The sequence below is a fragment of the Lepidochelys kempii genome, chromosome 24, assembly GCF_965140265.1.
Source record: "Lepidochelys kempii isolate rLepKem1 chromosome 24, rLepKem1.hap2, whole genome shotgun sequence".
NCBI lineage: Eukaryota > Metazoa > Chordata > Testudines > Cheloniidae > Lepidochelys > Lepidochelys kempii.
Window position 1 is genome coordinate 113,417 of NC_133279.1, and position 12,731 is coordinate 126,147.

General features: G+C 41.0%; 1 protein-coding gene across 5 annotated transcripts in view; it reads right to left on the bottom strand.

Moving 5' to 3' along the window:
* Positions 1 to 12,731, bottom strand: part of SYT11 (synaptotagmin 11) — a 43,136-nt gene that overhangs the window by 20,297 nt on the left and 10,108 nt on the right. The window contains exon 1 of one of the 5 annotated variants that reach the window (XM_073323185.1): positions 387 to 3,004. The exons of 3 other annotated variants lie outside the window; for them this stretch is intronic. The gene's annotated coding sequence lies outside the window, so the exon portion shown is untranslated. Of the gene's footprint in view, positions 1 to 100; positions 3,005 to 12,731 lie in introns of those variants that run through there. One more of the 5 variants, XM_073323184.1, reaches the window with a different exon arrangement.

Below are 12,731 nucleotides of genomic sequence, written 5' to 3' on the forward strand. Positions count from 1 at the left end.
AGGGTAAAATGCAAAGAATGGGGCAGACAATCCCCAAAAAGCTGGTGGATATTCCAATACTCAGATTTACCAAGCCAGCATAAAACAGCTTCTTTATTACCTTACTGGTTACTCAGAAGTCCAAACAACACAGTTCCCTTAAAGTGATCCAGCCTCAGGCCTCCATCCAGGTACCTAAGTCAAATATGATGATTTCTGAAAATCTTATTTCATCATATAAAAGAAAAGGTTCTACCAATCCCAAAAGATTGGACACATTACCTCCCAGGTTATTGAATATTCCAGATCTTACCCAAATACACGCTACAGCCAATTCTTATTAACTAAACTAAATTTTATTAAAAAACAAAAGAGAGAGAGTATGGTTAAAAGATCAATATACATACAGACATGAGTTCAATTCTTAAGATTCAGATTCATAGTAGAGATGGTGAGCTTTCTAGTTGCAAAGAGTTCTTTCAGAAATAGTCTATAAGTTATAGTCCAATGTTTATATTTCAGGGTGATCCAGTTAGAACTGGGATCGCAGTCCTTATGGCCTAAGTTTCCACTGTATGAAGCTTCAAGCAGCTCTGAGATGAATAGGATCAGGACCCAAGGATCTTTTATACAATTTCATGTCCTCTTTGACAAGTTGGAGTTCCTCGGGGAGGTCCATCTTTGCAGGAGGTCCATCACCAGTACTTAGATATAGAATTAACATAAGGCAATTTCCTTGTTCCTCCACCGTTCACAGATGATTTGCTATACATTTCAAAGAGAGATGAATACAGAGAGATCCCGTGTTTACAATTAATTTAAATGCTAGGATGTTCTTTTGAGTTCTGAATTATCAGAATACAGCATAGACAGGGACTGTTGATTACATTGTTGACCATTACCCATATACATGCATAAAACCACAACCATTACCTCCCCACATGTCTTTAAGGGTCGAATTTGAGTCATTTATTTTGCAGGATGTTTAACCCTTTCTAGCCATGCGTCACACCCTCAATGTGAGTCTGGTGTGGAAGGGAGAAATTAAAGGTCCTGGATACCTTTTAAGGACCTTCCAACATTGATATGTGCCATGTTTACACTGAATTCTTAGTAAGGCCAAATTATTGATGCATGCTTTTGCCCAAGTTAGAACCTTAGTCCGTACTTTGTGAAACACTTTAGTGATTCCAGGATTTAGTCTATGTATTGACTTAACATAGCCATTAATGTTCTTCAAAGAGCACATACTCTAGCATTCAACCATGAGGGCTGTGAGGTGTTATACCTCAGTTTCCCTTTTTTGCACAGCACATTAGGTCCACAATGTCTTTTCTCCTGTGTACAGTTTCCAGATCAGATACAGGCATTCACTGTGAAATATCAGTATCACAAGGCCTTTTAACATAAAGTGTGTTCTTATGTATCACTCTTAACATGTTCAAGGGTTTTTCCAAAAGATTAGACACATTGTAATTTTTTACAGTTTTTGGTATCAGCAACATGTTAGTTACAATTATTAGCAATAATATTAACATCAGTTCTATCACGTGTACATTTACAATAATTTTTGTCATACCAAGCCTTTTTGTTTAGACAAATAATTTGTTAGGTTAGCTTGTTCAATGTCCCTTTTGAACTTTCGTAGCTTTTTCTTTACTTTAGGATTTTTCTTAACATAGGATTTCAGTTTAACCACTTCCTTGAGGTTTTAGTATTTTAGAGATGAGGGAGGCAAGTTTGTAAGGGCATTTTGCTTTTTAAGAGTTAGCTTGCTTTTCTTTTTTTTTCTTGTCAGGTAGGAAGTTTGTATGGACATCATGCCTTAAAGAGACACAACCATTTTCTATCATGTCTGAACTATAGTTCTGCTTTTCACCTAGCAATTTCTGCATCCACAAGGTATCAGATACACTAGCTAGTGCTTACTAAGAAATTACATGACAAATCCAAAAAGTGTCTATGGGTCTATTCATAAGGCTGCTCTGCTGTGTAAAACCAGGAATCTAGCCTCTTTCTTCAACCTGAGACACAGACTATTCACTTTCAAAATTAGCTAAGGAAGCCTTCTTTAAGCTATTCACACTAGATTTTTCTAAAGCAAATTCAGTGGATTCATTTTCATTTGAAAGACTTTGGCCATTAGGCACCAACATACTTTCCTCAGAAGAGAGACTGTTTACTATCAACAATGGCCCATTAAGAGTCAATGGAAACAATTCCTTTTCACAGACCTCAAAGACTTCACCCAGAAATTCCTTTCCTTCTGCAGTATTATGCACTGCAACAGATTCTTTCTGAGCTTTATTTATGTCCAGAACTGACTTTGGCACAACAGACGAATCACCAACCTCCTTTTGAGTTTCACATACATCCAGAATCACCTCTGGCCCATCAGGAGGATTTTTACACAATCCCCTTTCAGGTAAATTGCTAGACTTCATAGTCAAAAGATTAGAAACATCCTCTTCCTTGTTAAAAGTTTCCCCACTGTCAGTGGGTAACATAGTTAAATCACCTTCATGCTTTCCTTGTGCCCTGGCTATATCAACCTGGTCAGACAAGGTTGTCATATTTTTACCCAGCAACATACTAGCAACAGGCAAAATAAAAGCACCAGAATTGCTTGGTCCCTGGGAGCTACTTATGACATTAACTGGATGCAACCTAGTTATAATGTCATTATCCCTAGCAGACAGAAATTTAGGACCACTTCCTTCCTGGGCTTTTGTTGTATCCAGAATCAACTCTGAGTTAACTAATAAATTTTCAACCATCATAGGTGACAGGCTTCTTCTGTCTGCTTTACAGACAGAGAACTAGAGAGACACTGTTTCTCAGCAGGCATGCTGCTATTCAAAACAGACAAACAACTGGAGATATGTTTCAGAGTATGAAGTGAGCTGTAGCTCACGAAAGCTTATGCTCAAATAAATTGGAGATATGTTTCAGAGTAGCAGCCATGTTAGTCTGTATCCACAAAAAGAAAAGGAGTACTTGTGGCACCTTAGAGACTAACAAATTTATTTGAGCATAAGCTTTCGTGAGCTACAGCTCACTTCATCTTTCTCTTTGTTTCAGCACCCAGGGCTGATTTCAGACATACACCCAGACAGTGTGACAGCTTCCTTAAAATGCCACTCCCAACAGATAAATTGCTATTCTCCATAGATAAGAGTCTCATTACACTGACAGGTTTCAGAGTAACAGCCCTGTTAGTCTGTATTTGCAAAAAGAAAAGGAGTTCTTGTGGCACCTTAGAGACTAACCAATTTATTTGAGCATAAGCTTTCGTGAGCTACAGCTCACTTCATCGGATGCATACTGTGGAAACATCCGATGAAGTGAGCTGTAGCTCACGAAAGCTTATGCTCAAATAAATTGGTTAGTCTCTAAGGTGCCACAAGTACTCCTTTTCTCATTACACGGAGCTGCTTTAAACAAATCACTTGCTAACAATTCATCACTTACCAAGACTGTATCCTTTCCTTCCTCAGTTAGGGCTTTAACCTGATCACCAACTTTAATTTGCTCTAGAGAAACATTTCCCTGAGCCTTATCTAATGGCAGATTTACTTCTGAGATATCAGACACAGAAATTTCTTCCACATATACAGTGCCTCCTTGCATAGATAAACAGCTATCTTCCTTAGACAAGCATTTGGAGAACCGCTCCATAAGCAAGTCCTTGCCCCCTAATAGACACAGGTTCAGGATTATTTCTTTCCTGTGACTGATTTATGTCAACCTGATTGAACAAAGCTTTAATATCATCCCCAATAAAAAGATCCTTAGGCAATAACTTCCTTACACCAGCTCTAACTTCATATTTAACACCATTCCATTCAAGGTGGATTTTGGCTAAAGGCACTTACAGTAAACTCATAGAGAATTACAATATTCACACTCTGATCTTATAAGTAATCTTCTTTAACAAGTGTGATGTTAGAAGCTAGAACTTTCCCTAAACAGCTTTTACCATTGACTTTTACATTCTCTGCACAACTAATGGGGTTACCTTCACCTGAGATCACACTAAAAGCATTTACATAAAAGGTGGCAGTGTTGGAGTATATTTGGTTACACACAGACAACTGCTTAGAGTCAAAAAACATACCAACATTGTTACAAACTGTATAGATTCTATCCCCATCTTTGTTGTTCAGAGAAGCTGGCTTTTCAGGATGATACAGTTCCTGTTGTTCCTTTATTCTCTTGAGTTGGAGCTTAAGTCTGTCCACTTTTGCCTTAGCTTGTAGTTCCTGTAATCGAATATATGCCAGTCTCTGTTCATGTTCAAAACACAGGCGTTCTCTTTCCATATCAGTTATTTTTTGCTTTTCCAGAAACTGAAGATATGCCATTCTTTGTTCAAACTGCTACTGGTTTCTCACTGCAAGCATTTTCGCTATCACTGGTTTCAGAGGGGTAGCTGTGTTAGTCTGTATCAGCAAAAACAACAAGGAGTCCTTGTAGCACCTTAGAGACTAACACATTTATTTGGGCATAAGCTTTCATGGCCTAGAACCCACTTCATCGGATGCATGGAGTGAAAATACAGGAGCAGGTATAAATACATGAAAGGATGGGGGGTTGCTTTACCACGTGTGAGGTCAGTCTAATGAGTTAAATCAATTAACAGCAGGATATCAAGGGAGAAAAAATAATTTTTGAAGCGGTAAGAGAGTGGCCCATTACAGACAGTTGATAAGAATGCGTGAGTAACAGTAGGGAGAAACTAGTACTGGGGAAATTAAGTTTAGGTTTTGCAATGACCCAACCACTCCCAGTCTCTATTCAGGCCTAATCTGATAGTATCCAGTTTGCAAATTAATTCCAGTTCTGCAGCTTCACGTTGGAGTCTGTTTTTGAAGTTTTGAAGGTATCCTGCTGTTAACTGATTTAACTCGTTAGACTGACCTCACACTTAGTAAAGCAACCCCCCATCCTTTCATGTATTTATACCTGCTCCTGTACTTTCACTCCATGCATCCGATGAAGTGGGTTCTACCCACGAAAGCTTATGCCCAAATAAATGTGTTAGTCTCTAAGGTGCCACAAGGACTCCTCATTGTTTTTCCTTATCACTAGCAATTAACAGATTTTCAATTCCTGCTCTGGGGCTTTTTTCTTAAAAGACAACCCCCTCTGTGAGCACAATTCTTCCAAGCTTTTTCTGTCAGGATCTTAATCAGGGTCACTCACTGTAACTGATTTTTAACCCTTAAACTCTCCAATAGCCAACATTAATTTTTGACAAGCGTGTGGTCCAAAAACTGATCCAAAAACCCAATTAACCTGTGGTAATGTGTATCCTAGCATGACTAAGTCACTGTGGCTGGGGTCCCAGTGGGGGCCAGCTGTGGTCACTCAATTAGGGTGAACTGCAAAGAATGGGGCAGACAATCCCCAAAAAGCTGGTGGATATTCCAATACTCAGATTTACCAAGCCAGCATAAAACAGCTTCTTTATTACCTTACTGGTTACTCAGAAGTCCAAACAATAAAGTTCCCTTAAAGTGATCCAGCCTCAGGCCTCCATCCAGGTACCTAAGTCAAATATGATGATTTCTGAAAATCTTATTTCATCATATAAAAGAAAAGGTTCTACCAATCCCAAAAGATTGGACACATTACCTCCCAGGTTATTGAATATTCCAGATCTTACCCAAATACACGCTACAGCCAATTCTTATTAACTAAACTAAATTTTATTAAAAAACAAAAGAGAGAGAGTATGGTTAAAAGATCAATATACATACAGACATGAGTTCAATTCTTAAGATTCAGATTCATAGTAGAGATGGTGAGCTTTATAGTTGCAAAGAGTTCTTTCAGAAATAGTCTATAAGTTATAGTCCAATGTTTATATTTCAGGGTGATCCAGTTAGAACTGGGATCGCAGTCCTTATGGCCTAAGTTTCCACTGTATGAAGCCTCAAGCAGCTCTGAGATGAACAGGATCAGGACCCAAGGATCTTTTATACAATTTCATGTCCTCTTTGACAAGTTGGAGTTCCTCGGGGAGATCCATCTTTGCAGGAGGTCCATCACCAGTACTTAGATATAGAATTAACATAAGGCAATTTCCTTGTTCCTCCACCGTTCACAGATGATTTGCTATACATTTCAAAGAGAGATGAATACAGAGAGATCCCGTGTTTACAATTAATTTAAATGCTAGGGTGTTCTTTTGAGCTCTGAATTATCAGAATACAGCATAGACAGGGACTGTTGATTACATTGTTGACCATTACCCATACACATGCAAATACACAAAAACACAACAATTACCTACCCACATGTCTTTAAGGGTCGAATTTGAGTTGTTTATTTTGCAGGATGTTTAACCCTTTTTTAACCAAGCGTCACACCATCATTACCACCAGTTCAGCTCCACCAATGGAAGCAGTGGTGAAAGCATTAGTGTAGACGGCTCCAGGTGGCTTCTGGTGATTTAAACACTGAGTTGTCAATCTTTGCTCAGAACGGGTCTCAGGTTTAAAAAAAAAAAAAGACAGTGCATCTTATAAATGACTGATATCCCATATAATTTGTCAATGACAGTTTATTTGCAATTCCTAAGAAATTGAATCTTCTAAAATACAGGAAATTGCACTTGCTCGTCTAAAATTTGCCAGGAGGGCGATGACCCACAATTTATTGCCTCCCTATTTTTGCTTTCCTAGCTACAGGCCTGTGTGATTCTAATTGTGACAGATATTGCAATCCCATGCAGCATCTTTGGGGTCCACTGTATGAAATATATTAATGGTTTATGCATGATTGTGTTCTACTCCATGGTGGAGGCTTTCCATGGATCCTCCAGGAACTAAAAACAGTAGGGGAGTAATTATAAGGGGGTGATTACTCTGGAGATTGTAAACAATTCCAAAAAAATGCCACCCCCTGGGGTGTTTGAATATACTGACTGAAACTGGATTTTTCCAGAGATTTGGACAAAGAAAGGGCTTTCGGTATAAAAAGCATTTCGGTTCACATGGCTTTCTTTTGATTTGGCAAACAGAAAGGACCCACTTGCGGAAGGTTTGGAGGGCCTTTGGCTTACTAGAACTTCATAAGACTGATGGATGACCTCTGGTAAGCTTTTAGCATGCATATAGGAACTCTTATTTATGTTTTTGCCCTAATAAATGTGTTTGCTTGGAAGAACGGTGTTGTCACTGGTAAAAAATACTAATTGTCTTCTGAGAGAAAGTAACATATAGGCTGGCCTTTAGGCAGAGGGGCTTGCCGGGGATGTGGCACTAATAACATTTGATTTTACATTTAGGGTTGTGAAAAAGTAGACATTTTTTGTTACAGGTATAAAAGAAAAGACTAATGATATCCCCCTGTGGTTCCTGTGCCTTTGAAGATTCTCTTGAAATCTGATGATTTTGGGAAATTGTGTTGTCTTGGTCTCTGGTTTTCTACTGCATTAAGATCTGCATGCACTGAGATTGACTGATGGGGAAGCCCAAGATCTTGTCTTTATAAAACAGCAGTCTAAAGTACCAGCAGACACACTAGCTCCACCTGCACTTTAGATTTGCATTATTACAAGTAAACAGTTCAGCTGAACTTTGTTACTTGTCATAGTGCAGTGTGTTCATCCTGGCTGTTCAGAGTGTCTGAACTCTCCAGTTATTGCCGTAGCAGACATTACGGTTGCCTATCACCAGGAATCCTAGTTTTCTGTGATACAAAAACCAAAATTCTTCAATAAAAAACCATAAAATTCCAAGTTTTTCCACGGTTAAAATGAAATGCTGAACTTTAGTTACCCTAGCTACAATATATACACATATCAGTGGAACACAATGTTCTAGTGATATATTTACAATTTTTAAGCTGACAGCCCGAGCCCTGCCCATTCTCCTCGTTATCTGACCTGTCCCCATTCCCAATTCAATCACATAATTGGGGTTCCATTGTATATGTTTTTATTTTTCACAAAATGTAAAAACTAATGATTCTCTTTAAAAATGCAGATTCTACGTTTTTCTGTGGCAAACTGGCAGGGATCCTAGAGATCTACCGCACCGCATTAAGAAGTTGAATTTTGACAGCTTATGACATCCCAGGTTGTTTGTTTGTTTTTTTACAAATAAGTCTCTACCCTTTAGACTTTGTCTATGCTAGGAAAGTTAGTACCCATATTTCAGCCATTGCCACAGATGGCACTGGTGATAAAAGTGTAAGTGATACCAAGGATAGAGCTCAGGAGTTTTTAACCACCGTCTTGAAAATCTGTTAAAATAGGTTTTCATGATACAGTGGTGAGCCCTTTCTATATTAATGGCTTAACATAAGCACCAATCCAGTTGTATCATTGCCACTAGTTGCTATAATGTAAGTTTTGCATTATGTTCAATGTTTCCAAACAACTCTTTCTCAAAATTTCCTATTGTGACACTTCCTCCAGTGGGAACATTGGGATAGTCAAGGCTCCAAGCAGCCATGGGTGTTTCAGCTTGTCAGCTAAACCTGTTTAAAACATGACATATTGGCAAAAATATGAGCTGCGGACAGTGCCTTGTCTACACTTGGACTCCCATTAGTGGAGCTGCACCGGTGTTACCAATGATAGAAAGCTTTTCAGTAAGATGGTTAGTGTAGACAAGGACCCTTGTCCTTGTCCTAGTCGGCAATCAGCCTGAAATACAAGATCTGAAGTGAGAATGACCTTTGTTCATAATAATTTAGATAAGTATTTCACTGATGATCAAAACAGGTAAAACAGGAAATGGATGATTATATTCTGAAGATCTGCACAATCTAATTTTGCTTTCACAGGAAAGTGAAATGGGTTGTGGGTGGTTCTTGGGAGAGTACCAGTGCTCCCATCTTCTCAAAAGTGGGGAAAGGGAGGAACTGTATAGGTCCCTTATACAAGAGTTGTAAGAGTAGCAGTCCACAGTTGAAGAGGTGCTGAATCAAATATACTTTAAATGTTAACCATATACATTTACCCTTTTAAAATGCCTAAAATAGTAGGTATTCCAAAAAACTATTTTTATTTTTTCTGGCAAGAACACAGTCATATGTATTTCCACCTTATGCAACAGAAAGCTTGTATGCATAAAATTACAAGAGAGGTTCTACAGGTAGAATTGAGCGGGGGGAAAGCAATGATACTCTTCTTCCAAGCTCTACCCATATGAGATGTCTAAACTGAGACACTACTCAGTGTAGATCAGGGGTCGGCAACCTTCGGCACGCAGCCCATCAGCGTAATCCGGTGGCGGGCCGCAAGGCATTTTATGTTGACCATATGCAGGTATGTCCCCCTGCAGCTCCAGCACGGCCCGCCACTTCCTGCAGCTCCCATTGGCCAGGAATGGCAAACCGCGGCCACTGGGAGCTGTGGGGGGTCGTGCCTGCGGAAAGTCAACGTAAACAAAATGTCTCGCGGCCTGCCACCAGATTACCCTGATGGGTTGCGTGCCAAAGGTTGCTAACTCCTGGTGCAGGTATTAAAAAACGGATCCTGCATGCTCTGTGGAGACAATGCTGGACTCCTCAGCATGGGTTCAGATACATCGCTGGACTTCGTAGCTTTTTCCCTCCCTCTTACATGCTTTGATCATTAGTGAAATGTAACCTATGACATTAAATGACATTAAAACTGTAACCATTAGGCATCTGAGTTAACACCCTTTAAGATGAACAGGGTAGCTCACATTTGATCTTTTATTTCAGGCCCCATGTAAACTAAGGCAGCTATCACAGCAGAGGCTCATACTCTATTCACATGTTGATGGTTTTCTTTACAAACAAAAAAGGGCTGGAGACTTTCTTTTATGCAAGTTGACATTTTGTAGCACAAGATGGCCACCTAAAAAAATGCTACCTTGCCAAGGTGCTCTATGTCTAATTTGAGCGCTAAAAGCTGCAGTAGCTCAGAAGAGGGTACAGCAGCCATAGCAGTGTGATCACTAAAAAGGTTGCAAGAGGACTGTGGAACTGCAAGAGGGCCCATTACAACCTCACAGCTATAATTCATAGAATCATAGAATATCAGGGTTGGAGGGGACCTCAGGAGGTCATCTAGTCCAACCCCCTGCTCAAAGCAGGACCAATCCCCAATTAAATCATCCCAGCCAGGGCTTTGTCAAGCCAGACCTTAAAAACTTCTAAGGAAGGAGATTCCACCACCTCCCTAGGTAACGCATTCCAGTGTTTCACCACCCTCCTAGTGAAAAAGTTTTTCCTAATATCCAACCTAAATCTCCCCCACTGCAACTTGAGACCATTACTCCAGTTTGTTGTCCTAACCCACTCAGAGGCAGACAACATGGTGGTAAAAAAAACACTTTAGTCCTGTCTAAATTACAGCTTCTAACAGGGAGAATTACATCTAAACTGTCCAGCATAGATGAAGCCAAAAGGTGCAGTGATTCAGTGCAGGGTACAAAAGTGGGACCCTGACTCCAATTAAGTACAACTGGAATAGTGCTGGCATTATTTGCGGATTGTTGCAAATACTTATGTGTGGACAGAAGGTATGTTACAATCGCAGCAAGTGCTGTTTTTCTAGTGCAGAGTTAACTTCTGGGAGGGTTTTCAAAGGTAAGAAAATCTCTGTGCGGTTGTGAAGAGAAGGGCTAGAGAGAAATGAAACTACTGCATCTATTTTTGGAGGGGTGGGAGGAGTTATCTGAACAGATCATCTGACCTGTTTTAGATTCACACAGCATTGTTAGTCATGGTTTGCTGTTTCTCAAATCCCCGTCATACTTCACCTGAATGATGAGAGGAAAGCCTTTCAATACCATCTTTCTTCCTCCCTGGCCTACAACACGTCAGAGAGACCTGCATAAACTACTTCCATAATAAAATTAAATACCAGAAATCAGCCTGATCTCTGCATTATTACAAACTTAGTCAGTGATGGGCAGCACAGTCTTAAAAAACTAACCTTTTGTACGGACTTTCATTCTACACCAGCCAGAGCAGCTAGACCCAATTTTTTAACAAGGCAACTTTGAAAGTGGTAAATAGGAAAGGTATTGAACATCTTGGATTTTTCATTTTCTCATTTTTAAATGCTCTTTGGTCTTAAGAAGAAGGAGGGTGTCATTTGATAGTTAGCTGAACTGCAACAGATTAACATTTAGTGAGCTGAGCGAAAACTCTGAATTCTCTAAGGATACCAATATCTGTAAGCTCTTCACGGTTTTGTCCTTATTGTTAGAAAATAAACTGTCTTCCTGGACTGCAACTGAAACACAACTTCCCAAAGGTAACTGACCCAAGTGATGATAAATTGGCCTCAGGTCCCATGATCTGTGACTAGAATAACTAGAGCATACAGTGCTCATAGATGACATTTACAATTCAGTAGACATGTCTTTGGTTGTTTTTATTTCTAATACTCCCTGTTCCCTCCATATGAACTGGATTCTGCTTCCAACATAGGATTTTTTACTAATCTTCTCATCCTCTTTGAAGAGAGACAAATAAACGTTAACAGATTATCTGTATAAAATCACTACAGTGACCCTTTGTAGATATTACAAGTTACATGCCAAATGCAAAGAAGATGCCGACAAATGCTGTAACCCCTGTCCCTATTCATTCTGATCTCAAAATACTGCATAATCCTCAAAAACAGCAGAAAAAGCCACCAGCAAATTTCAAATACCCCCCCCCCCCAACTCTGGGCTGAGAACAGGAATTAGACTCAGCTGAAAACACTGTTTTTTTGTTTCTGAAAGTTTTACGCCCTACAACCTCTGCCTTAACTATAAACACATTCTGGCCAAAAGAAATAAAAATTATACTGCCTGACAAAGAAAGTGCAATTTACAGGAGCCCCTTGCAAACCTCGAGCATAAGGTCCCATTCTGCCTCTAGAGGACCACACAAGGGAGAGCACAGACTGGAGTATTAGGTACATAGGAATTGCCAGATTGTCTCAGAACAGTGGTCCATCTAGTCCAGTTTATGCCTCTAACAGTGGACTGTATCAATAGCTTCAGAAGAAGGTCCAAGAAACCCTTCAGGGGGCAGCTGTAGAAGAGCCTGCCTACAGGAAAGGCTGCTACTTAACCCTCATTAATTAGAGCAGTGGTTTTCAAACTTTTTTTCTGGTGACCCAGTTGAAGAAAATTGTTGATAACAGCGACCCAACGGAGCTGGGGATGAGGGGTGTGGGAGGGGCTCAGGGCTGGGGCCGAGAGTTGGGGTGCGGGAGTGAAGGCTTCAGGGTGGGGCCGGGGATGAGGGATTTGGGGAGTAGGAGGGGGTAACGGCTATGGGCTGGGGGTGCAGGCCCTGGGGTGGGGCCAGGGATGAGGGGTTTGGGGTGCAGGAGCAGGCTCCAGGTTTGGGGGGCTCAGGGCTGGGATTGCGGCGTGGGAGGGTCAGGACTCTGGGCTAGGGGTGTAGGCTCTGGGGTGGGGCCAGGGATGAGGCGTTTGGCGTGCAGGAGGGAGCTCTATGTTTGTGGGGCTCAGGGCTAGGGATTGGGGCGCAGGGTTGGGGCATGGGCTTACCTCAGACAGCTCCTGGGCAGCGGCGCAGTGGGGGTGCTAAGGCAGGCTTCCTGCCTGTCTTGGCACTGTGGACCACGCTGCGCCCCAGAAGCAGCCACCAGCAGGTCTGGCTCCTAGGCGGAGGTACACAAGCAGCTCTGCAAGGCTCTCACCCGCAGGTACCGCCCTCTCCCCCAGTTTCTATTGACTGGTTCCCAACTAATGGGAGTGGGGAGCTGGTGCTCAGGCTGGGGGCAATGCGCGGAGCAC